At 45.1% G+C, this 25320-nt stretch overlaps 1 long non-coding RNA gene across 1 annotated transcript in view; it reads right to left on the reverse strand.

The window, feature by feature from the left end:
- Window positions 1–25320, reverse strand: part of LOC311235851 — a 254714-nt gene that overhangs the window by 104741 nt on the left and 124653 nt on the right. Inside the window, exon 3 of the long non-coding RNA XR_014620172.1 lies at window positions 1667–1754. This is a non-coding gene — a long non-coding RNA (uncharacterized lncRNA). The remainder of the gene's footprint in view (window positions 1–1666; window positions 1755–25320) is intronic.

Below are 25320 nucleotides of genomic sequence, written 5' to 3' on the forward strand. Positions count from 1 at the left end.
CCGAGAGGGCAATGAAATGTCACTATTTTTCTTATGTTACTACACTTTTTATTTATATATATTTTTTTGCACTGTAAATAGTTAAAATGTATAATAAATAGGGATTTCCGAAATCTTTTACATTTATTTAACCTTTATTTACCCAGGCAAGCAAGTGAGAACAGATTCAGATTTTATTTATTGTCAAAAGTATGCATAAAGTTGTGTTAATTCCACGACAAGAGATATGTAATGTTAATTACCTGAAATTATTCCGTTTTTTGGGGGGGGGAAACCCTGCATATATCGGTATCGGTTGATATCGGTTGATATCGGTATCGGAAATTAAGAGTTGGACAATATCGGTATATCGGTATCGGTAAAAAAGCCAATATCGAGCATCCCTAATAATAAATAATAAAGTTGTCCCCCGAAGAGGGGGGGGGGGGGGGGGGGGTAGATGGAGTGCCCTCAATTTCTTTTACATACACATACATTATTGAAGTGTGTTGGAATACTGATCTGTTTTGCTCCAGTTCGTTTACATATAATTACCAACATGAATAAACCTTTTTACAGCCACAAAATACAGCAAATACAATTATAAAACTCACATGCACCTGAGGTGTTAGTCCTCGTATAAAGAGCTCAGTCTAGCCCTAGAGAATGACAACACGTCTCCATTGCTGTACATTGTTTTCCGTGGTGGGGCTACCCATTTGTTTACATTTGAATCACTGACTGGGCCTTTAAAACGAGGATTATTAAAAACCAAAAAACCGAATCATATGGGCCTCCTGCTGCCCATTATCTGAACACATTCTTCCTATTCCCACAGTGAGCAGGATTAGGCGGTGTCAGCCTGTAGACTCAAGGCCACGGCTCAGTGACAAAGGGAATGCTGGGAATGTGTGTCTTTGATTTCCTGCCGTAGTCAAGTGGGAGCAGTGGCCATTAATATGGAGGCCATTCTTCCACATTAGACATGGAAGCAAAGGGGACATATCCGGAACTGAGGGAGAGGATATTTCCGTGCTGGGAAGAAGGGGAACGCAAGACCCTATTTGGGAATAGCCGGCAACCTGTACCAGTGTGAGTCAATAGATCTCCCCTAAAGATAAGGATTTAAGTTACAGTGTGTGTGTGCGTGCGTGCGTGCATGCGTGCGTGTGTGTGTGTGTGTGTGTGTGTGTGTGTATGAGTGTACCTCATTTATGTGGAAAGCTTCAAGACTCCACAGTCACAAAATCAGGACACGCTACCAAATGGGGACATTTTTTACATCCTGATTTTGTTTGACGAGCGATTGTAGCATGATGGTTAAGGTTAGTTACAGAATGCATGTAAATCTATGTAATGTCCCCATATTTCACATAACCAAGTGTATGTGCATGTGTGTGTGTGCATGTGTGTGCATGTGTGTGTGTGTGTGTGTGTGTGTGTGTGTGTGTGTGTGTGTGTGTGCGTGCGTGCATGCGTGTGTGTGTGTGTGTGTTTGAGTGAGACTGAGAGCTCAGACAGAGTATCTGTAGAGACGGGCAAACTGTGCAGTAACACTATGTATGTTCAGTGTATGAAATAAAATAAATAATAATTAAAAGATAAAATTGTGTATTGTGTATAATATGTAACACATTCCCCTACAGCACTATCCACGTGTACAATACATAGGTAGAAAATGACTTACCAGTGCTCTGTTGTGAGCGTGTTTGTGTGCGTCTGGTTAATGATTTCCCCAGACCTGATGCCTTCTGCTGTTGGAGCCAGCCTCCGCCCTGCGAGGAATAAACAGAGAATTGTTCAGAGGTGGAGGGTGAAGGGGGGGGTTGTGTGGGGGGTGAGCAGCTGAGCGGGAGGGAGAGACGCACACAGTATAGAAAACAAACAGCGCTATACAGTACAAAGGCCATCGGGGACAATACCCAGCCCTTCCTCGCATTCTCTCTTTCTCTCTTTCTTTCTTTCTTTCTTTCTTTCTTTCTTTCTTTCTTTCTTTCTTTCTTTCTTTCTTTCTTTCTTTCTTTCTTTCTTTCTTTCTTTCTTTCTTTCTTTCTTTCTTTCTCGCTCCCTTTCCTTTGCGCCTTCATTCACTTTACCCTCGTCTATCATCTCTCACTTTTGATCTTAATCTTCTTCTCAACCCCCCCCCCCCTCTCTCCTTCCCTCCCTCCTCTTCTTCTTCCCTTCCTCTCTTCTCTCATTCCCTTCCCTATCCTCTTTGCTCCAGTCCCCCTCTCTCTGGCTGCGGCATCGGCATTCTGTTTACATCCCTGACAGACATGAAAGTTATGTAACATCTACCTATTTAACCTTTATTTAACCAGGCAGGTCAATAAAGAACACATTCTCATTTATAAGAATCTATACTAGCTATACTGTAGGTCTGCATCATGGTCACTCACGCCATAATGGAGCCAGCTACATGTTTTCCAGGCTCGCAATTGACTTGCTTTAATGTCAGTGTGTGTGTGTGTGTGCGTGTGTGCGTGTGTGTGTGTATGTGTGTGTGTGTGTCTGTGTGTGTGTGTGTGTGTGTGTGTGTGTGTGTGTGTGTGTGTGTGCGCGTGCGTGCTTGTGTGCGTGCGTGTGTGTGTGAGTGTGTGTGTGCGCGTGCGTGCTTGTGTGCGTGCGTGTGTGTGTGTGTGTGAGTGAGAGAGAGAGAAAGCTGGCAGTCCACATGCTTCTTTTTTTTCTGTTCATTTCTTGAAGCATGATCTTTATATGACAGATTCCCATTTCTTTGCGCAGTACTTTGCATTTTCATTGAACACTGCAAGGTCTTTTGAACAGCAAGGGTGGGGTAGTAGAGAGCAGACAAAGCAGTGCTCCATAGTATGGTCTGCTTCTCCCAGTGATGTACCTGAACGCGTTCAATGAACCATCGTTCATGAACTCGTTCATATTTTGGGCAAACGTGAACTGAACGTACTGCATTTCCGCTAGATGAACGCAATTGTGAACGCGTTCATTCTCGGCGCTCTATCACAGTTTATTACATGGCGTTTTAACATTAGCCAAAATGCTTGATTGTGATTGGTCAATAGCGCTCCGTTACCCCTAGCAGCGGTCAATTATTTCTCGATAATTGACCGCTGCTATGGGCAACGGCGCAATAATGACCGTTGTTAGGGGCAACATAGCGCTATTGACCAATCACAATCAAGCATTTTGATCGCAGTCACGAAAGCTATAACCTGGTTCCCAGCTTTATCTCGCACAGCTGCACTACATCAGGTGCAATCACGTCCACACCTGCCGGCGATGACGGAGGAGCCACAGAACAACTGCGTCTGCATTTGATCTCGTCTTGTCGATGGTGATGTTGATCCTGTTCGTGACGCCAAACTGTAAAATGAATTAGGTATATTGTTAGTAAGTTAGCCATGTAATAAGCGGGATAATGTATAGCTATACTCGGTCATTGTCGCAAAATAATTTACCTTCACTGCGTTCCAGAACTCCGTGTCAGTCAATTATCTTGCGACAATGACCTCGTAGCTATACATTATCCCTTACATAACTTTGTTCAAAAGTGTGCCAGATTTGGGACGGATGCACAGGCGCAAGCACACACACACACACACACACACACACACACACACACACACACACACACAGACACACACACAGACACACACACACACACACACACACACACACACACACACACACACACACACACACACACACACACACACACACACACACACACAGACAGAAAGGCATGTGTGTGCGTGTTGCGCGCAGAGAGAGAGACTCATTATGCACGACGCGGACCGCCCCCTTCAATGCAATGGTAGGGAAAACACTGATAAATAAATCACAGTGTGATGGAAATGCCAGTATAATTATGAACTATGAACTGAACTAGTTCATTTTAAAATGTGTGAACTGTGAACTGAACTAGTTCATGTAGAATGTGAACTATCCCAACACTGGCTTCTCCACATTCACAGGTGGTTGGGTCAGTCTTGACCAGTGTTTTGGTTCACAGGCTGATGCCGTTAGCTCGGGAAGTGAGTGAGATGCTATTATTACGCTAACGGTGACTACATTGTGGTTGTATGAGTAGCAATAGAATCAATAGAGCTTTATTCCAATGCAAGCTACTGCTGGGGTCAGAATTAGCTGGTGGCTAGTCGGCGCGCCGGCTTCCTGTTGTCGGAAGAAGACGGATTATTTGGGTTTACTCTTCTTAATTAGGTGGCAATGCTGAAAACTACTGCTGTGAGTGAAGGATAGAGAGAGAGAGAGAGAGAGAGATAGAGATAGAGAGAGAGAGAGAGAGAGAGAGAGAGAGAGAGAGAGAGAGAGAGAGAGAGAGAGAGAGAGAGAGAGAGAGGCAGGCAGACAGAAAGAGGAAGAGAGAAAAGCAGCATCTTAAGTGGAAAGCGCTCTCAGAACCAGAAGGGAAGGAAGAAGCTGCTAATGTCGTTATAGTCCCATCGGAAGGGAAGTGCTGGGAGGAGGGTGTGTGTGTGTTTATGTGTGTGTGTGTGTTTGTGTGTGTGCATGTGTGTGTGTGTGTGTGTGTGTCTATGTGTGCTGAGGTGACGGGGAGAGGGGGGGGGGGGGGGGTTCGCTGAAGATGGAGCTACGAGTGAGAAGGGAAAATCCCTTCTGCGTGACGGAGAGTAAACACAGCTAGAGGAGCTACTCTGGGGGACATGAGAAGAGGAGGAGCAGAGTGGGGCTGGTGAGCTGGAAGGGGGGCGGGGTAACGACCTCTTGACATGCATAATTTGAGGTCAAAGGTCATCAACTGGGTTTGTTCGGAGAACAGCGTCAGCGAGGTGTGTGTGTGTGCGTGCATATGTGAGTGTATACATGTGTGTGCGTGTGTGTGTGTGTCAAGTCAAGAGTTTTTCAAGTCAAGAGTTTTATTTGTCACGGCATACAAGTATACAATGAAATGCGGGTGGTCTTGCCCGCAACGATGTGCAATACAGTAGTACAACATATAATAGAATCCAATAAAACAACATTGTGCAATAAACAGGTAACATAGTGGGGCATCTCGGTATTTGTACATAAGTTATTTACAGAGCATGGAGGACATGCTAGGTCCTTTGGTAGTGCAATACACTGTTACTGTTGCTATACTATTTTTTTTTTTTTTTTTTTACTTAAATTTTTATTAACATTTATAGACAAACAACACTTACACAAAAATGGATCCCATAACACAATATGAAAGAATGCAGTGAACATAAATGGTTACATGAATAGCATTGTTGGTTATATGTTTCCACTACAGTTGTTTTTCCAGGCACTTAATACAAAGACTGATTGTATACCGCCCTTGAACGGGTATAGACAAATTTAATACCTACTCAAAAGGATTAGATACTGACTAAGGCAAATATGTATGGTATGGGTCCTGTGACCCTCCTTGAATTTCTTTCTTCTCTTATCCTTCGCCCTTTCTATTTCTTTTATACTAAATTTCTCTTTGCCTTTTGATTCACCCATTTACAAACCACATCTTCCTTGATTATTAATACAACATTGTTAAACATACATAAATAATAAAGTACAAAAAATTTAATACAATTGTAATACCCAAAAAAAATGAAAAATAAAATCAGAAAATACTAACTAAGTCAAAAGTGTGTGACATGGGTTCAGAGACCCTCCTTGAACCTCTTTCCTCCTTTACCCTTAGCCCTCTTGTGATGCATTTGGTTCTTCCTCTGTGATGTCGTTTTCGTTCCCCTTGTAATCCTCCCACTTTCCCCATCTTTCTCCAAATTTCTCTTCCTGTAACCTCAGCATGTGTGTTATCCTCTCCATATCCTGTATCTCCTCCACTATTCCTACCCATTGTGCTATTGTCGGTGGGTCTTCTTTGTACCACACTACCACAGTCTTGTTATTGCTTTTCTGGCCGCTATCAACATTATCTTTATTAAATATTTGTCCCCCCCTTGTATTCCCTCGTGTGTCAGGTCTCCTAAGTAAAGCACCAGTCCTGTTTGTGGTAACCCGTATCCTAATATTCTGATCATTGCCTCCCCTATCTCCTCCCAATACCCCTTCAGCTTCTGACATCCCCAGAATATGTGTGTGTGATTTGCCCCTGCTATACTATTTTTAAAGTGACCTTTCCTTTGTGGCCATAAGTGTGGGCGTGTGCAGCATGAGTGTGTGCTTGCTCATGTTAAAGTGGCTGCTAGTGTGCGAGCGTGTACAGCGTGCGTGTCGTGTGTGTGCTTAGGGCTGGGCGATATGGCCTAAATATGATATCACGATATTTTCTGACCTTTCGGCGATACACGATACGCATCACGATGTTTTTCTTTTTTTCCCCAAACAATTCATTATGAGGCTTACCAAGACAGTATTTGAGTTTGCAAGCTAACATTAAAGACAAAATAAAATACCCATGCATTTAGCATTTTTATATTATATATTAGATTTAGATTATTGGATTATTAGATTATATATTGCATATATTTAGCAATGAGATATTATATGATTTAGATATGAAATATGATGAATTGAAAATGGGGGACCCTGATGTAAACAAGACGAAAGTCTTTCTCTGGTCTGCATCCTCCAGTCCACTGTTGACTGTTGTTGTATTGAGCTGTACTGTATTGTACCCATGCTGCAATCTGTTAATAACATTTTCATTCATTCAGACGGCAAACAGAATCATTTTGATTGACAGTCGCGTCTGCCAATTACGTCACACCGCTTGCACCCGCCCTGCTGTTCTTAGCACCAATCGGCAAGCGCGTATTAATTTTTTACTTCCGCCATTGGAGAGCTCAATGACAACAACAATGGCAGCGGTAGCTCGCCGCGGCCGACGTTTAGCTTTTAGCTCCGCAGAATGACTAAACGACTGGAGGCATAATGATTTTACTGCAACGGATGTTATAATAAAAGCCTTTCCATACATCTGTCTGATTGAAAACTTTATTAACAGACCGCAGAATGGGCACAACTGAGTCAGCACGGGCTGAGATATGAACGAGAACGACTAATGCTTGCTATATCTAGGTCGACCTCGGACGTTGCTATGTAAATACGCTGATGTTATTGAAAGTGTAACTATATAACGTTAATGCCACAAAACGAATGCCTTTGTTATCATAAATAGTAACTTTGATGCAGTAGTGTGTGTGTGTGGGGCGGCGCTGTTCAAAAGTGTCAACGTGTGGACCAGATTGACGCGACACAATCCTCTTGGGCAAAACATCACGATATCCACGATACGTTTAAAAAGTGTATCGTTAATGAACTGTACCCGATATTTATATAATATCGTCATATCGCCCAGCCCTATGTGTGCTCATGTGTGCTTGTGTGTGGAGAGTTCAGTGTTCTGTGGCACTCAGTGATCAGTGTTCAAGGCTCTGATGGCCTGGGGGAAGAAGCTGAGCCGAAGCCTCTCTGTCCTAGTAGCTGGGGTTCGCAGGCGTCTGCCTGACCTCAGCAGCTGGAACAGGCTGTTGTTGGGGTGGTGAGGGTCTTTCATTATTCTGCAGGCTCTGGATTTGCACCTCTTGTTGTATAGAACCTGCAGGGGAGGTAGTGCAATACCCGTGGTACGCTCGGCTGAGCGCACCACTCTCTGTAGGGCCTTCTTGTCCTGTGCCGTGCTGTTTCCATACCAGGCAGTGATGTTTCCAGTCAAGATGCTCTCTACAGCTCCGGAGTAGAAGGACTGGAGTATCTTCCCAGATACTCTGAACTTCCTTAACTGTCTCAGGTGGTAGAGGCGCTGCTTCGCCTTTTTTACGACTGTGTCTATGTGTGTTGACCATGTCAGATCCTCTGAGATGTGGACCCCCAGGTACTTAAAGCTGCTCACCCTGTCCACGGTAGCCCCGTTTATCCTCAGTGGTGTGTGTGTCTCCTGCTGTCCTCTCCTATAATCCACAATCAGCTCCTTGGTTTTACCAATGTTCAGGAGCAGGATGTTGTCCTGGCACCAGCGTTCCAGTACCTCAACCTCCTCCCGGTAGGCCTTCTCGTCGTTGTCCGAGATCAGCCCCACCACCACCACCGTGTCGTCTGCAAACTTCACTATGGAGTTGGAGCTGAACTTGGCCACACAATCGTGTGTGTAGAGTGAGTACAGCAGGGGGCTCAGAACACAGCCCTGGGGGGACCCGATGCTCAGGGTGATGGTGTTGGAGGTCTGACCCCCCGCCCTGACCGCCTGGGGTCTTTCACTCAGAAAGTCCAGTACCCAGGCGCTCAGAGCGGAGCTCAGACCCAGCTCAATCAGCTTGTCCACCAGTCTGGTGGGGACTATGGTGTTGAACGCTGAGCTGTAGTCAATGAACAACAGTCTCACATAGCCCCCCTTCTGGCGGTCAAGGTGAGAGAGGGTGCTGTGCAGTACCTGGGAGACCGCGTCGTCAGTGGACCTGTTTGTCCTGTATGCAAATTGCATAGGGTCCATATCACTGGGGAGGGAGGCACAAATGTGATCCTTGACCAGCCTCTCGAAACATTTCATGACCACAGAGGTGAGTGCCACCGGTCTGTAGTCATTGAGACATGTTGGGGAGGGTTTCTTCGGTACAGGGATGATGGTAGACATCTTGAAGCAGGCAGGGACCACTGACTCCGCCAGGGATTGATTAAATATGGCGGTGAACACAGGGGCTAGCTGGTTGGCACAGGACTTAAGTATGCGTCGTGTTATACCATCTGGGCCAGCCGCTTTCCTGGTGTTCACCTGCATAAATGCTCTTCTCACACTGTGTTCCGACAACGAGAGAGCCCCCCCGCCCCCCGCGGTTTTGTGCCATTTGTGTCTCCAGTTTGTCAGCATATGTCCGTTTTGCAAGTTTTACAGCCTTGCGCAGAGTATAGACTGAAGCCTTGTACTCCTCCATGTTTCCTGACTCTCTGCCCAGGTTGTAAGCAGTGGTGCGAGAGTTCAGAGCTGCTCTGATAGTACTGTCCACCCACGGTTTCTGGTTTGGGAAAACCCGCACCTTTTTCATGGGGACAATACTGTCAGCGATTGTTGTTATGAAGCATACAACGCTGTCCGCGAATTCGCTGACGTGTGTGTGTGTGCGTGTGTGTGTGTGCGCATGCGGGTGTGGCAGGGGTAGGTATTAGGTAATGATGGGTTCAGTTAAGGAATGTAGGCCAGGAGGCCAGGCGCGCTGTGGAGACACCGGACCCCCGTCTCTCTCTCTTTGTGACAACAGAACAGCAGCCGATGTACAGGACACAGTGAGACAGCTACAGGGTCAAATATTTACCCCCAGCAGACAGCCCGTGACATCCAGGGGGCCATGGGGCAACTAAGCCCCCTTTCCCACGGACCAGCAGCAACAGAAGATAGACGGCATAGCAGCAGAGCGGAAGGAGGAGGAAGATGAGTGTGTGTGTGTGTGTGTGGGGGGGGGGGGGGGGGGGGGTGCGATGACACAGGAGTAGGCCAGAGGGCAGGTCGGCATCGTATCAAGTCAAGGTGAAAACGAGGCTGTGTATGTGTGTGTGTGTGTGTGGTTTGTAAAGAGACCGTCTTCAAAGTCATGTTCTGTCATCTCGCTAAGTCCTCAGAGGATCTGCTGCTGCCGCTGCCAACCAGAGCTATTCTCAACCCTGCCGGCATGAATAGCTGCCTTGAGATTCCACTGGCGAGTCGCTAATTAGCTGGAGGCCTCTTCCCCCGCAGGCCGGCGTGTAGAGAGAGACAGGGAGAGGGGAAAGAGGTGGCGCGCTGTGCAGGGGATGGGGGGGGGCGGGCGAAGAATAATGGTAATTGAAAAGAGGAGCAGTCATATGACACGCACACACTCCTAAACCCCCAGCTAAACCAAACTAATGGTATCATTTAGCTATTCAGAGAGGAGAGGAGGAGAAATATAATTGGAGAGAGAGAGAGAGAGAGAGAGAGAGAGAGAGAGAGAGAGAGAGAGAGAGAGAGAGAGAGAGAGAGAGAGAGAGAGAGAGAGAGAGAGAGAGAGAGAGAGAGTAGGCTGGTAAAGATATGCCTCATATCTCACATCTGTAAAGAAATGTAAACGGAAGTACAGGAGTAGTACAGGCTTTCCGGTTTCGACAAAACAATTATAGAAACGTTTAAGCCACTGCAACGGCTTTGCCTGAAGAATTTACTACATGACCGGGACGTTCTAGCTTGTTTGCCGACAGGATTCAGGAACAGTTTGGTCCGTTCGGAGGCAGCTTCCAGGGGAAGTACATACACCGGAAATTCTACCCCACAGACACTTTCGGCTGTAGTTCTTTACCAGGCTTTATCTCACGGAGATAAAACTGGGAACGAGATTAGAGAGGAAGAGACAGAGAGAGAGCATCAGTAAACGGTACCACTCAAGCCCCTGGGTGCCGGCTGGCTTTTCTGAGCATGGAGCCGATTGGCTGAAGGCCAGGCCTGGGATGTCACATGCTGATGGGGATCTTCCTGCTGTTGGATTGTATTGAGTTGTTGGGGAGTGGTTGTGGGGCACTGATGCAGAACAGGTACCTGCCTATCGACATCTGCAGCCTGGCTAATGGATGAGCCTCAGTACTGTAGCCCGCGCAGCCTCCACGCTAACGCTCGTAATAATCAGCTGCCTTAATGATCATTGATTCATACCTGCCAAAATCCACCACCGCCTCCTACTCGTGAATTCCAAGAGCAGACTGTGTGCCAAGCAGTGATTATGATTCCGTTATGATTATCATTATGTTATGATAACTACTGTTAAGACATGCTGTTTTCTGATTATCATTCTGTTATGATAACTACTGTTAAGACATGCTGTTTTCTGATTATCATTCCGTTATGATAACTACTGTTAAGACATGGTGTTTTCTGATTATGATTATAACTACCGTTAAGACATGCTGTTTTCTGATTATCATTCAGCTATGATAACTACTGTTAAGACATGCTGTTTTCTGATTATCATTATGTTATGATAACCAATGTAAGACATGCTGTTTTCTATGGGGTGGGGGTGGTGGTGGGCGGCTTGCGTGGGGGGCTTGCGTGGGGCGTGGGGCGTGTGGTGTTGATGATGTAACACCAGGGGAGGAAACAAACTTTTTGGCTTACCAGCCAACTGGCAAGTAGATGATTTTTTTTACCAGCCAGATTTTTTACCAGCCAAAAATAAATCGCTAATTGTGATATTTACTTCTTTGTATGTCTTCGTCTAAATTGATTTTCAATCATAGTAATAATCACACCGTGTCTCTACTCTTTAAAATATTTATTAGCATAAAACATTAATAAGTGTCTCTACTCTTCACAATATTATCATAAAACATATATTAATCACACCGTCTCTACTCTTCAAAATATTAGGATATCACATATTAACATGAAAGAGGGAACTATTCTGGACTGGGTTGGGCTGAACTGGGCAGTGAAAGATGCTGGGCTGGACTGGGCAGGGAAAGATGCTGGGCTGGACTGGGCAGGGAAAGATGCTGGGCTGGACTGGGCAGGAAAAGATGCTGGACTGGGCTGGGCAGTGAAATATGCTGGACTGGGCTGGGCAGGGAAATATGCTGGACTGGGCTGGGCAGGGAAAGATGCTGGACTGGGCTGGGCAGGGAAAGATGCTGGACTGGGCTGGGCAGGGAAAGTTGGGCTGGTCTAGGTTGGACTGGGTTGGGCTGGACTGGGCTGGGCAGTGAAAGAACCAAGCATTTCACTGTAATGTAATAGCTAAATAAAACAAAACTTGAACTTGACTTGTTACATAATTTGCACTCTGGTTGGATGCCAAACGTATTCTGGTTGTACTGTACTTGTGCTGTATGATGACAATACATTGGAATCGAATCTCATGTCAACGCTAGGGGTTCAGCAGGTGTATTCTGAATGACAACATCACCGTTGTGAAGGGCATTTGGGCGAGTGGTGATGTGGGGTAGGGCTGCACGATTAATCGTTTTTTAATCGAAATCGCGATTTGGAATGATGCAATTATCAAATCGCCAAGCCTGCAATAAAAAAAAATAAAAATAAAATAAAATAAAAAATTTACCAGGAAGTCCCATTGAGATACAAGATCTCCTTTGCAAGGTAGACCTGGCCAAGATGACAGCAATAACATTTGCAATACATCACACAGCAATAAAATGTGCGATACATCACACAAGAACATAATAAATGTGCATGTATACAATACATCACATGTAAACACAAAGCAGAATAGTCTACATGATAGTAAAAGTGTATAATACAGGGTAATACAGTAATTTTGCAGTTGGGACCCGACTACAGAAAGCAGCAACATGCTTCTTGTAAAAAAAATAAAAAATATGTTATAATCGCATCGCAAATCGCAATCGCAATATCTGTCAGAATAATCGCAATTAGATTATTTCCCAAAATCGTGCAGCCCTAATGTGGGGGGAAACCCGGTAATAATAAAATGTCACTCGGCTGCATTTAAGCAAAGCCGATCAGTATAGTCGTCCACTATGTTGAATGCGCGTTATGGTAGCTTGTTACATGCTAGGTAGCTAGCCGGCTAATGCTGGGTTAGCCTCACACCCACTTGTCATTCTCATCCGACTCGAAGGAGACGCGCCGCATGCTGTTGTTCGCCCCCATGTCAGACCGCACCGAAAGCGACGACTCTACATGCAATTATTTTCATCCACGATGTGTTTTTGTCTAAGTTTGTCTACGTTGTCAAGCCGGTGACAGGAGTCTGTAGGTCTGCACGCAGTGGTCTATCCACTTCCCCTAGATGCGCGACATCTTCTAGAAAACGAGTGTTCATTGGAGGAGCTTAGAGCGCATCTGTACAACGATGATGTTCATTGGTTATGGTCGGATTATTATGAGGCGCAAATGGGAGGAATCATAAGGGTGGAGTCAGAGTTCGGCTTGTGCCAGTGAGCGAATCAGCAGATTGCAGAATGATTTTTTTTGTTTTGTTTTGTTTACTACTCGCCAGTGTGGCTAGTGGTCTTCGTGAATCACTCGCCAAACATAAAAAATACTCGCATTTGGCGAGTAAAGTGGCTTAATTTCCTCCCCTGTGTAGCACAGTGGAAAGTGGAACGGTCACAGGTGATCTATGTTTGTTTCTGTGCATTAGTGCCTTCTGTAAGCCGACAGATCTGTGTAGACCCTCTGCGTGTTCCTTTGTCGAGATTAATTTTCTCTGGAAGGCAGCGTGGCAGGCAGTCACATGCTCCTGTGCTATTCTTTCAGCGGGAGCCGTATCATATCACGATCCGGCTGCCATGGCGGGTATAATATATGAGTCAGATCTGACATACGGCGCTAAGGTGAACTGCAGACAGAGTCCCTAACAAACACTAGTAGGGGTCATGCTTCCTGCCCGCTGCATTTATAATGGATGTCGTTTTCCTGTACCGTACTCTAACCCTTAAAGAGACAGTTCGGTGATAATGTTGGAATGCATTATAACGACCACTTGTTTTCAAGCTTATACTTATACTGTACCATATCAACAGAAAACATCTGTACCATAAAAAAAAAACAATGTCACACAGTATAAATAAAGAAGGGGAGCGGTTGATATGCTTTGACAAGTAGCTCCGCCATTAAATAGAAAACATGGAAGTAAACAAGGCGAGGATGGACACCGAAGGGTTCAAGAACAAAGTCACGGCAGAGAGGAGATTTAAACGCTCGTGGCAACTTCCTGTAAACACAAAAACCCACGGTACCGCAACAGGAATGTGAGGTCGGGGGTGAAGACTGCATCAAGCCTGCATCGAGTCTGCGTCGAGCCTGCATCGAGCCTGCATCAAGCCTGCATCAAGCCTGCATCAAGCCTGCATCGAGCCTGCTACAAGCCTGCATCGAGTCTGCATCGAGCCTGCATCGAGCCTGCATCGAGCCTGCATTGAGCCTGCATCGAGCCTGCATCGAGCCTGCATCAAGCCTGCATCGAGCCTGCATCGAGCCTGCATTGAGCCTGCATCGAGCCTGCATTGAGCCTGCATCGAGCCTGCATTGAGCCTGCATCGAGCCTGCATCGAGCCTGCATCAAGCCTGCATCGAGTCTGCATCGAGCCTGCATTGAGCCTGCTACAAGCCTGCATCGAGTCTGCATCAAGCCTGCATCGAGTCTGCATCGAGCCTGCATTGAGCCTGCATTGAGCCTGCATCGAGCCTGCATTGAGCCTGCATCGAGCCTGCATTGAGCCTGCATCGAGCCTGCATCGAGCCTGCATCGAGCCTGCATTGAGCCTGCATCGAGCCTGCATTGAGCCTGCATCGAGCCTGCATTGAGCCTGCATCGAGCCTGCAACGAGCCTGCATTGAGCCTGCATTGAGCCTGCATCTTGAGTCTCCTGAGAAGGAGGTCATGTTTGCATGATACAGTGAATCGCAAAGTTTGCATCCAAGGTAGAAATGAGTCACTGAACCACAATCTTTGTCGTGCAAAAAAAAGAAGATGAGACCTGCTTTATTACATACAGTAGTAATGTTGCACGTACACCTTTGATCATCTTGATTTACAGTAATAGCCCATGAACACACAGAAAAATGGCTCGTTCCGCCCAGAAAATGTCCCACGGAAAGAAGGGAGTGTGGCCATTAAAGATGATCATTCTAAGCAAGCGACTCCCAACACATCCCCACTCCCAGGGGCAACATGTACAGCTTTCACCATGGCTTAGAATAGGCCCTGAATACCGAAAATAGCTTTTGACTCAGCAATCATTCAAGTGTCATTTCTGACGTCAAAGGTCAAAACATTGCACAGTGTTGGCGCTATGAATCTTCCTCAGAGCAATCAATGAAAAGAGAGAGAGAGAGAGAGGATCAGTGATCTGGGCACAACGCCATGGAGTTAATATGGATCGTTTAGATATATATTTATTTTTTCTCCTCTTTGCCCTTTGTCCCTTTCCGGCCTGTCAGGGGGTGGGGAGTGGGGGGTGGAGGGCGGGGTTGAGGCTGCGTCCCGTTCTCCCCCCCTGACCGATCGCTTTTGATGTGTATCTATCCGACATCTCACACCCCAGGACTCTCTCTCACAGTCTCTCTCTCTCTCTCTCTCTCTCTCTCTCTCTCTCTCTCTCGCTCTCTCTCTCTCTCTCTCTCCCCCCAGGCCTGCCGACAGCCTCTCCCCATGCGTCTCCGCCCTGCGTCGCCTTCGCATCACACAGTGCGGGGAGGCTGTAAAACACACCATATAAATACATTCTGCGTCCCGTTTAAACAGATCTGGCCTCTTAAGCCTTCTTTCTTTCCACTTAAAGTTAGGGGACGGCATACACAGAGCAGAGAGTTGTTGAGGAGATCAGAGCCTTAAGCAAACTTCTTCTCGGAAACAAAAAGAGTAGTATTATTCAATCCGAGGCGACGGATGAAAGCAAATACAAAAAGAAGAGGAAACAGTCTCTCTCTTCCCACTTGGTGCGAATAAGACGGTTTAGCGCCGCCCCCCGTTCCCAGCAGCCATGGCAGCGGCACAGTACTCATAACAATCAATCAGCCTGCAACACAGGCCCACCAGCCCACCAGCCCTTTTTTAACATTTTCCAAAGCAGAGTACTTTGAAAGCGGCGGGGCTGCCGGGGTTACGAGACAGGCTTCTCTTTCTTTTCTCTCCAAGCGTTATGCTTCCTCCACTAAGAAAGAGGAAGAAGAAAAAAAAAAAGATTTGATGCCAAGATGATCTCATCTTTGGATTTGCATGCAGTGGATGAGTGGAAGTAAAAAATATCAGGAGGAAGGGAGGGGGGGGGGGGGGGTGTAGTATTACGTCAGACTTCAGAAGAGGTTTCAACTGAAAACACCTCGAGGGCAGATTCAGTCAGTGGGCCCCCAAGTCCATACCCCCCCCTCAGTGAGCAAAACTCCTCCTCTGGTGGCAGAAACCGAGGCTTTGAAGTCCTAGGAGGACGGCTGGGGGGAATTCTCTGGCCTGTCATGGCTGCTATGAGTGATGGTGTGGAGGAGAAGAGAAATGGATCCCGCCGCGCTGATTGGCCCTCCGGTGAGACGCGGACAGTGCCGTGTGAAAAAGGGCTAAACAGGGAGAAGGGGAGAGGCTCTGGGGATGGCATGTCGTCGCCTGGCCTAAACGAGACACCCCTCGGCGTTCGCGTCGCAGACGTCTCGAGACATCATAATCAGCTGTGAAGACGACAGACTTTCTTTTTTGCAGACTCGTCCCGACAACTGAGATTGAAAGATTGATCGAATATCATATCATACAGTATATCATTGTCAGGTTAGTTATGACACCTTGGTATAGTTACAGTACAGTAATCCAATGAGACCATTGCTGAAACAAATGGTAGCCTAATTCCTGTACTAAGACCAGGTTTCCCATAAACCCCTCTGCTTGGTGTTGCAAAGCCCTTTTGTTCCCGCCCTCCGGCTGCTCTCCTCATGCGAGTTGTTTTGCAGATGCAAGGGGAGAGTTAGCAGCCCTTGCTAACCATGAACATACCAGTTGTTTTTGCTGATGAAGTACATTTTGTTTGGAAAGGCTTCCTCTGTGCTGTAATGAAGTTCAGCAGAACTCCTGTGGATAAGACCCAGTGGCACACAATACCAAATACAATGGAGAGGAGAGGAGAGGAGAGGAGAGGAGAGGAGAGGACAAAAGAGGAGAGGGGAGGAGTGGAGAGGGGAGGGGAGGAGAGAAGTGGAGAGAGGGGAGTGGAGAGGGGAGGACAGAAGTGGAGAGAGGGGAGTGGAGAGGGGAGGGAAGGAGAGGGGAGGGGAGGAGAGGAGAGGAGAGGAGAGGAGAGGAGAGGAGAGGAGAGGAGAGGAGAGGAGAGGAGAGGAGAGGAGGAGAGGAGGAGAGGAGAGGAGAGGAGAGGAGTCAACTCATGGTCTCAAGGTGTTTTACCTGCCATGTTTTGGACATTGAACATGCACTTTGAAGCCCACCTTGGAACCAACCGATCTCATCCCTTCTGACTCAGAGTCAGAACCTAGCAGGGAATGAGAGCATGTTGCATCACGGTAACTTTGGCTGCTCAATCCGTGGAGGGGCAGATACTCTCCCACCACACCATTGGCTGTGGTAGGCTGCCATGGTAGGCGGCACGGTGGTGTAGTGGTTAACACTGTCGCCTGACAGCAAGAAGGTCCAGGGTTCGATTCCCGCTTGGGGACCAGGTTTCCGCATCGCCAGCGCCAGGTACCCAGGTGGGGTATCTCCCATGCCTTTCTGTGTGGAGTTTGCATGTTCTCCCCGTGCTCGCAAGGGTTTCCCCCCGATAAGATAAACCCAATGGAAAAACATGCACAACAACAAGATCGCTAACGCTGTGGCGTCCTTGACGAAGACGGACAGGAGCACTTTGATTGGTCCCCTGGCGCGGCTCACGTTGACGCCTGTCTGCTCCCGGCTGCCCTTGGGGGGGAAGGATGACGGGATGGGTTAATTGCAGATACGAATTGCATGCATGCATCGCATGTGTGCCGATTGATGACCTCTGAGCAGGTCCTAAATTATAAATTAAATTATTATGGCAACTGGGCTCCTCTGCGCCATTTATTTTACGATATTTCGAGGTCATGTGATAATCGGACATGTAACTCACCAACGTGTTCTGTGTCTCGACAGCCTCATCGCCATTCCTCTGGATGACATCACCGAGAGGAGAGTTGAGCTCTCGAGACACAGAATATGTCAACGATAGGATTAAGGTTGAAAATCGGAGTGAAGTGCTCCTTTAATGCCCCACCACCACCACCACCACTCTCCCATGACCCTCACTATTCTGACAACACTGACCCCTGACCTCTCGCTCAGTCAAAACAAACACAGTGAATTGGATCCAACGCTCCGAGTCGCTTGGGACTCATCGAAGACAGAAGAGAAAAGGGAGCAGCCAACAGATCCCACTCATAACACGGTTATGAATGGGAAATATCATCAGTGAACAATCGCGGCACTCAACGGTACTCCTCTGCAGCAGTTGAAGCCGCCCGAGGGACTGTGAGCTCGCTGTGGCAGGAGAGCGTAGGCCAGGGGATGGTTACGGAAAAACATCCATTGTTGGAACAGACACTGAGAGTCTTCTATATGTTAATGGTGCTGCTGCACATCCCACTCCTGGGTCTCTCTTGCTGTGTGTGTGGAGAATGTGTGTGTGGAGAATGTGTGTATATGTTGTTCGGACCACTATGCGTGTGGGCAGCCATGCCAGGGCAGATAGGGGGCACACGGGGTGAAGCCAGGGCTATAGAACCCCCCCCCCCCCCTCCCCCACCATGCACTGTGCCTGCGGTGCCCAGTGCCAGTCAATACTGGCATCTCTCACCCTGGCACTGCATCACAGTTGGTCATGCGTGACCAGTATGATGTTTAACACGTACGCAGATGTTTCCATTGTTTAATCTATTGTATCGTGGTTGTGTATCGTAGTCCTTAGAGCTGTCAAACCAATGTTCGATATTCGATAAATATTCAAATTGTAATTTGATTGTGAAATTTGATTGTTATATTTAGATTTTTATTATGAATCTTTTTTATTTTTACATTTTAACACAGCGTCTATCCTTCACGTGGGTAGTTGCTTTTGTAACGGAGGTACCGCGTGTCTATGACAGTCACGATGGACAGTGTAGTGAAGTGGCTGTGGACGTTAAGCGGTACTGCAAGTAAACTCACTCCCCTGAGGCATCCAGACCAAGTTCACCTCTTGGTTAGTGATGCACCGATCCGACTTTTTCAGTCCCGATACCGATACCTGGGTTTGGGTATCGGCCAATACCGATACCGATCCGATACCCATTGTTCAATAATTTTTTCAAAAAAGTACTTTTTATTAATTTTTTTTATCCACGTTTAAAAAAAAATTATATAAAAATATATTTTGTTTTTAAGAATTGTACAGGATCACAAGTGTGTTTTTGATTTGTTGTAAACAAAGACAGAAAATAAACTTCATTAATTAAATTAATAAACTGTATGCCTCACTGTCACTGTGTGGAAGAGACTGTGATCATTCTTTTGTGCAAGGCAACATCAGGCTTGACTTAAAACATTACTTTCCTAACTTAGTGAAACTAAATGTAACAAATTAACACATGTACTGAATAGTTATTTCTTATTTTATTTCTTATTAAAAATTAAAATATATATTTTTTTTACCGATACCCGATCCAGCTATTTTACTGATATCGGTGGCCGATACCGATACCAATATCGGATCGGTGCATCCCTACTCTTGGTATAGTGGTCTGCGATGTCGCCTGCGGCGCGGGATACCGGGGTTCAACTCCCACTCAGGGCATGTCAAATAAGACCCTTTAATTTCACAGCAGATTGAAAAATCTAATGCAAGCCTATCGGTGGTAGGGCTGTCCCCGACTAAGGATTTGGATGGTCGACTATGATTGGCCAAAATTTTCTGTTAGTCGACTATTGGTAAAAAATAAATAAAAATAAAAATGGTATAATATTTTTACATTTTTTTTGAATTTTTATTTTATTTTTATCATTCCATTAGGGCTGTGGGGGGTGCTCAATGTCTGAAGGAGTCGACTGAAGGCTTCTTGTCCTCTGCAAAAGCATGCAATTGGTCCACTGATGGATACATCTTGATATTTGTCTAGTCTAGTGTGTTCATTAGATGGGTGAAATCCTCTTTCAGTGCGTCTGTGCCTGTTTTCGTAGGCAGTTAGCCTCTGGTATGCGTGCCATTAGCGTTAGCCACGCTTCTAGGCCTCTTTTCTTTTGGAAAGAATGATAAAAAATTATAAAAATTATAAATATATAAATTTCTTTTATATATATATTCGACTAAGAGGTTGACCAGTCGACTACGGCTCCTTTCGACCGATTAGTCGACTAATCGACTAATAGGGGTCAGCCCTACGGTGGAGCTGAAAAGACCCAATATTTCAACAACAACCGCATGGGCAATGATGACAAGAGATTTCAGAGACTGATTTGCACCCCAAGCAATCTACAAAGATAATAGTATGATTTGTCGGTCAGTAGATGGCAAAACTATGGAACCTGGAGACAAAGTTGTATGCAGGGTATGTACGCTAGATGCCCTGTTCACCACTAGCAACCTGAGGGCACCCAAATGAGTTTGTTCAGATGTCCGGAGTAACTCCATACCATGGATATAGAATAATGATGCGATAAGAAATAGGACGCATTAGTGGGCTGAGCTGAGATGATGTGCTGGTGGTGGTGGCAATCGTTTGAGGATAAACTGCTTTTGACGTTGGAAGTTCTGACGTTATTCAGCCTACTCATTTACCTTGGCTATTTCAGTATGATTAGCTGATTAGCTGCTATTCTGTAACAGGCGGATGAGAATAAAACCTTTCAGAAAACCGTTCATGTCACTGCAGCCATGAATGAACCCCACTGCACCGAGCTACCGTACATGTATTCAAAGCATCAGGGGCAGCAGAGTGGTCTAATGTTTACAAAGGTAGTTAATGGTTCAGTTCAATTTCAGTTTTACTTCATTAGTCTATGCCTCTATGGTATGTAGGTTCAACAGGACAATGAAATGTATTTGCCAAGAGAAATAGGTAATCTCAACAATAAGATCCCTAGTCACAATAGAGCGCTAGTCATATAAAGATCAAAAAGACCAAATAAATATATATATATATATTGTATATATATACAGTATATACGGTATATAGAAAATGAAATGTGCCATAAAGTTAAAAGTAAAAAGTAATGTGATAGTATACTACAATTAATGGAAGAACAAATGTGAATGTAAGGGGGTAGGGATCAATAAGCTTAGCTTCCCTCTACTCCCTTTTTTTTTTTTTTTTTTCTTTTTTTACATGTCTGCTAACTAAATACTCATTTTTTTATGTTTTTTAATTTTTTTTTAAATTTGTTGTTGTTATGATTGTTCTGTTTGACGGAGCTAGATACCGTGATTTGTTTGGAGGAATATGGAGAATACATGTTAAAAAATTTACTTTTTCATTCATATAAGTAAAATGTAAAGTATAACACTATATACTGTACATAATGTGAAAAGGGATTTGTATGTAAAGTCACACGTGTGTAGATTGCTAATAGAATGTGAGAAAGGAATGAAATATGAGCTATGAGAGAATGAAGTGAAATAAATAACACTATATGCATTTGGCCAATTGGGCATGAACACACAAACACACACACACACACACACACACACACACACACACACACACACACACACACAGTGCCAGTTACGGTAAAATACATCATCAAACTACCCTGATGTGAAACAAAACAACATGTTCATGGTGTCATTCCAAGGACGACTGTTTGAGCCAAAGATTTCACATAGTGGCCAATCATATAATGACCCTCCAACAGAAGGGAAGGACAAGAGACAGAGGCTAAGAGTGTGTGTGTGTGTCTGTGTGTCTGTGTGTGTGTCTGTGTGTGAGAGAGAGAGAGAGAGAGAGAGAGAGAGAGAGAGAGAGAGAGAGAGAGAGAGAGAGAGAGAGAGAGAGAGAGAGAGAACAGTAAAGAAAGAAAGAAGAAAGGGGGAGGAGGGAGAAAGAGTGCAGGAAATGGAGTGAAATAGAAAGATGGAGAGAGAGGGGGGGAAGAGAGAGAGAGAGAGAGAGAGAGAGAGAGAGAGAGAGAGAGAGAGAGAGAGAGAGAGAGAGGCCATGTTGACAAGAGGCTGCACAGCTGGGCAGCTCTCAAAGGGAGAGAGACACAGGGAGCAAGAGGAGAGAGAGAGAGAGAGAGAGATGGAGGGAGGGGTTGCTGGAGAAGAAGGGAGAACAGAAGACAATACTGAGTGTCTTGTCAAAACTGAGATTTATGGCCGACCGGGCTGTGAACAGCACATTGCCCCAGTGCCCTCACCACCTCATTTGCATACAAGATGGGTTTGGAAAAAAGAGGGACGGAGGAGGGAGAGAGAGAGCGAGGGAGCTTCTGCGGCTATAGGCCTGTCAGTGTTGGTGTCTGTAATCTTGTGCCTGACAGACTGAGGGAAACAGACAGGGTGAGGGAGAGAATTGGGAGGGGGAAATATGGCTTCGTTCCACACACCCAGAATTAGGGATATTTTTTTACCCCCCAAAGATTTCCCCAGGAAATAAGAATTAATGTATTGAAATAATTACCACAACATTATTCATTATGAATCGACATTCATAAGTTCTTCCCCATCAAGGATATTTAGAACTTTCAGAAAACCCATCTACCTATTTAGCGCTCGTCTACCCGTGAAACTTCTCGATGAGGAAAATCTTTTTTGGTGATATCTTGCCTAGGCAGAGTGTTTTCATTAAAAAAATAAATGTATCCACTTTTTCTCCTCCTGTTTATTCTGTGTTTTTCTCCCATCCCAATTTAGTCATTATGCCAATTCCCCCCCTCCCCTTCCTGGTCATTGCTCGCATGTGCCCCCCACTGGTCGGTCTAGGGAGGGTTGATAGATACTATCACATGTCCCCTCCGTGGACTCTCATTGGTGAGGTGTAACGTGTGGGAGGCTCACACTACCCTCACCATCTCCCTTCCTCACTGTGCAGGCGCCCTGACCGACCTGTAGGAGTCTCTGTTTACAACGACCAGATTACCACCCACCGGCTTCCCTCCCACTGACTCTGCCAATTGAGCCAGTATGACGGCCGGCCAAGCCGGAGGCAACGCTGACAGCCGGATTCGATACCAGTGTCTCTCACGTTGGTGACGAGCGCTTAGTCCGATGCGCCACCCAGCCGCTTGTTTTCATTAACAATTGAAATTCTTCCCCTTCCACAATATTGACAGGCCTCTTGTCTTGAGCCATGCATGAGACTACAGCATCTGTTATGACTGGTTTCTGTTATCGGTAAGGGGCTTCATCATCATAGAGTCCAGTGTTTTTTGTGAGACGCCGGTGGTTGATGTGGATAAAACACCCGTTTTATCAAAGAGGGATTCTGGTCCTCTTGAGAGGTGGAGATGAAATGGGGACCGTGGCTGGAAACTGTAGCCACTTCAACCCAAAGCTCCAGGGCCCTCATGCATCAACGTGTTCTACGCACAGATCTGTGCTTACCCTGTGCGTACGATCATTTCTAAGCAAAGAGTGGGATTCATCAACTTCAACTTGAACTTGACTTTGTGCGTACATCTACGCACTTTTCAGACCTGGCGTACCTAGCGCCCAGTGGTAGAATATATTATTACAACAAGGAAATGAGCTTCTGTGCATAATAACACTGGCACGTTCTGTACGAACCGTAGTTCATTATAGTTCATTGTAAAATAGCAACAGTAGTGTAATTATGGTCAAAACCCTATAAATAGCATTTGGAATAATAGATCTTTCTCTCAGAATGAATGCAGCATGGTTTATATAGCGTTATCGGAATATATAAGTAGGCTACTGACTGACTGCGCTCCGCGTAGCTTGATTGATTGATTGATTGAAAAGTTTATTAACAGATTGCAGAATGGGTACAGTACAGTACAGCTCAGTACATACAATTGTTAATTGGGGATGCAGACCAACTTTCGTCTTGTTTACATCAGGGTCCCCCATTTTCAATTCATCATAAATCATAAAGCTCAACTCGTTATTATTCTGCGCAGACCGCAGAAACACGGGAACGTTTTGATTATATTTAAAAGGCTTTACGTTAAACGAAACAAGTGGAACTTCGAAGCTGTAAGCAGAATACAAGTCATATTAATATAGTGTTCTTCCCCCTTTTTACTGTATAAGAAAGAATAGAAAACGCATTGCAATGACTAGTGGACAGACTATGTATATGATGGGATTCAAGTTCATGTATTGAAAGGCAGGCTATCATACATGCAGTGAGATTCATTGTTCTTGTATATGCTCTCGTATTATATTGTTTATATAGGCTACCCAATACTGACATCAAAATAGATTGTAGTATGCCTCTAGAAATCATATGCAGCAGGTAGAAAATTGACGGGAGATCCATCGCGATTTGGAATAAAATTGAGGAGAACTTTAATCCATGGGGTATTAATCAAACAACACGGGAAAAGGCAGTCATATTCCAGCGCGGTCTTTATTAGCCGACAACAAAATAGATGCATCTAAAAATCATATAGCCAATCGAACACAACTAATAAAGGCATTCATATTACAAGCACGGTTATAATGACACACAACCAACGCCAAACAGTGGTCAACGAACGGTCTTTATTAGTATTTTGAGCTGTCCAGGCAGAATTGCAGCAATGGTCTTAGGGAGCCGTTGATATCTGACATCACCGTTTACAAATCCGCCTTTTATTTATCCCACAATACGCGATAGTGTCTTCTTGGTTCGACAGCAGTGAATTCTCCGTGGAGTTTCTCGGAGTCCCGCTCGGGTCGGTCCATTATTTCACATCCCATGGGGGGTGTTTCCTCATTTTCATGACCATATATGGATAATCATGCACGAGCATTGACGGTAGAACAAAGTGGTATTCATCAACACGGAGGACCATAGAGCCTGCGTACGCACGTGTGATGAATGCCGACTTCCCTGTGCGTACGCTAGTTCTACATTCCGTGCTTACGTGTGGAAGTAGGTCAAGTTCAAAGTCCACGTTGATGCATGAGGGCCCAGGTATGTTAGTTTGTGTTGATCACTATATCATTCAAAGCTCCAGGTATGTTGGTTTGTGTTGATCACTATATCATTCAAAGCTCCAGGTATGTTAGTTTGTGTTGATCACTATATCATTCAAAGCTCCAGGTATGTTGGTTTGTGTTGATCACTATATCATTCAAAGCTCCAGGTATGTTAGTTTGTGTTGATCACTATATCATTCAAAGCTCCAGGTAAGTTAGTTTGTGTTGATCACTATATCATTCAAAGCTCCAGGTAAGTTAGTTTGTGTTGAACTCCTATCATTCAAAGCTCCAGGTAAGTTAGTTTGTGTTGAACTCCTATCATTCAAAGCTCCAGGTAAGTTAGTTTGTGTTGAACTCCTATCATTCAAAGCTCCAGGTAAGTTAGTTTGTGTTGAACTCATATCATTCAAAGCTCCAGGTAAGTTAGTTTGTGTTGATCACTATATCATTCAAAGCTCCAGGTAAGTTAGTTTGTGTTGAACTCCTATCATTCAAAGCTCCAGGTAAGTTAGTTTGTGTTGAACTCCTATCATTCAAAGCTCCAGGTAAGTTAGTTTGTGTTGAACTCCTATCATTCAAAGCTCCAGGTAAGTTAGTTTGTGTTGAACTCATATCATTCAAAGCTCGAGGTATGTTGGTTTGTATTAAGGCTTAGACCACAGAAGCTATTTTCATTAGGTGTAATTCATCTTTTCGCTTTGATTCAATATGGTTGTTTATTGAGTTTGATTAATGCACACTTAATGTGAAGGTTTTATGTGTATTAATTAATCAAATTACTTAAACTTTCTTTTTGTTCATGTTAATCATATAAAGCAACAAAAGTAATTCCATTAAGTATTTAAGATTAAGAGAAAC

Source organism: Notolepis coatsorum (genome assembly GCF_963971535.1).
Source record: "Notolepis coatsorum genome assembly, chromosome: 10".
NCBI classification, from domain to species: Eukaryota; Metazoa; Chordata; class Actinopteri; order Aulopiformes; family Paralepididae; genus Notolepis; species Notolepis coatsorum.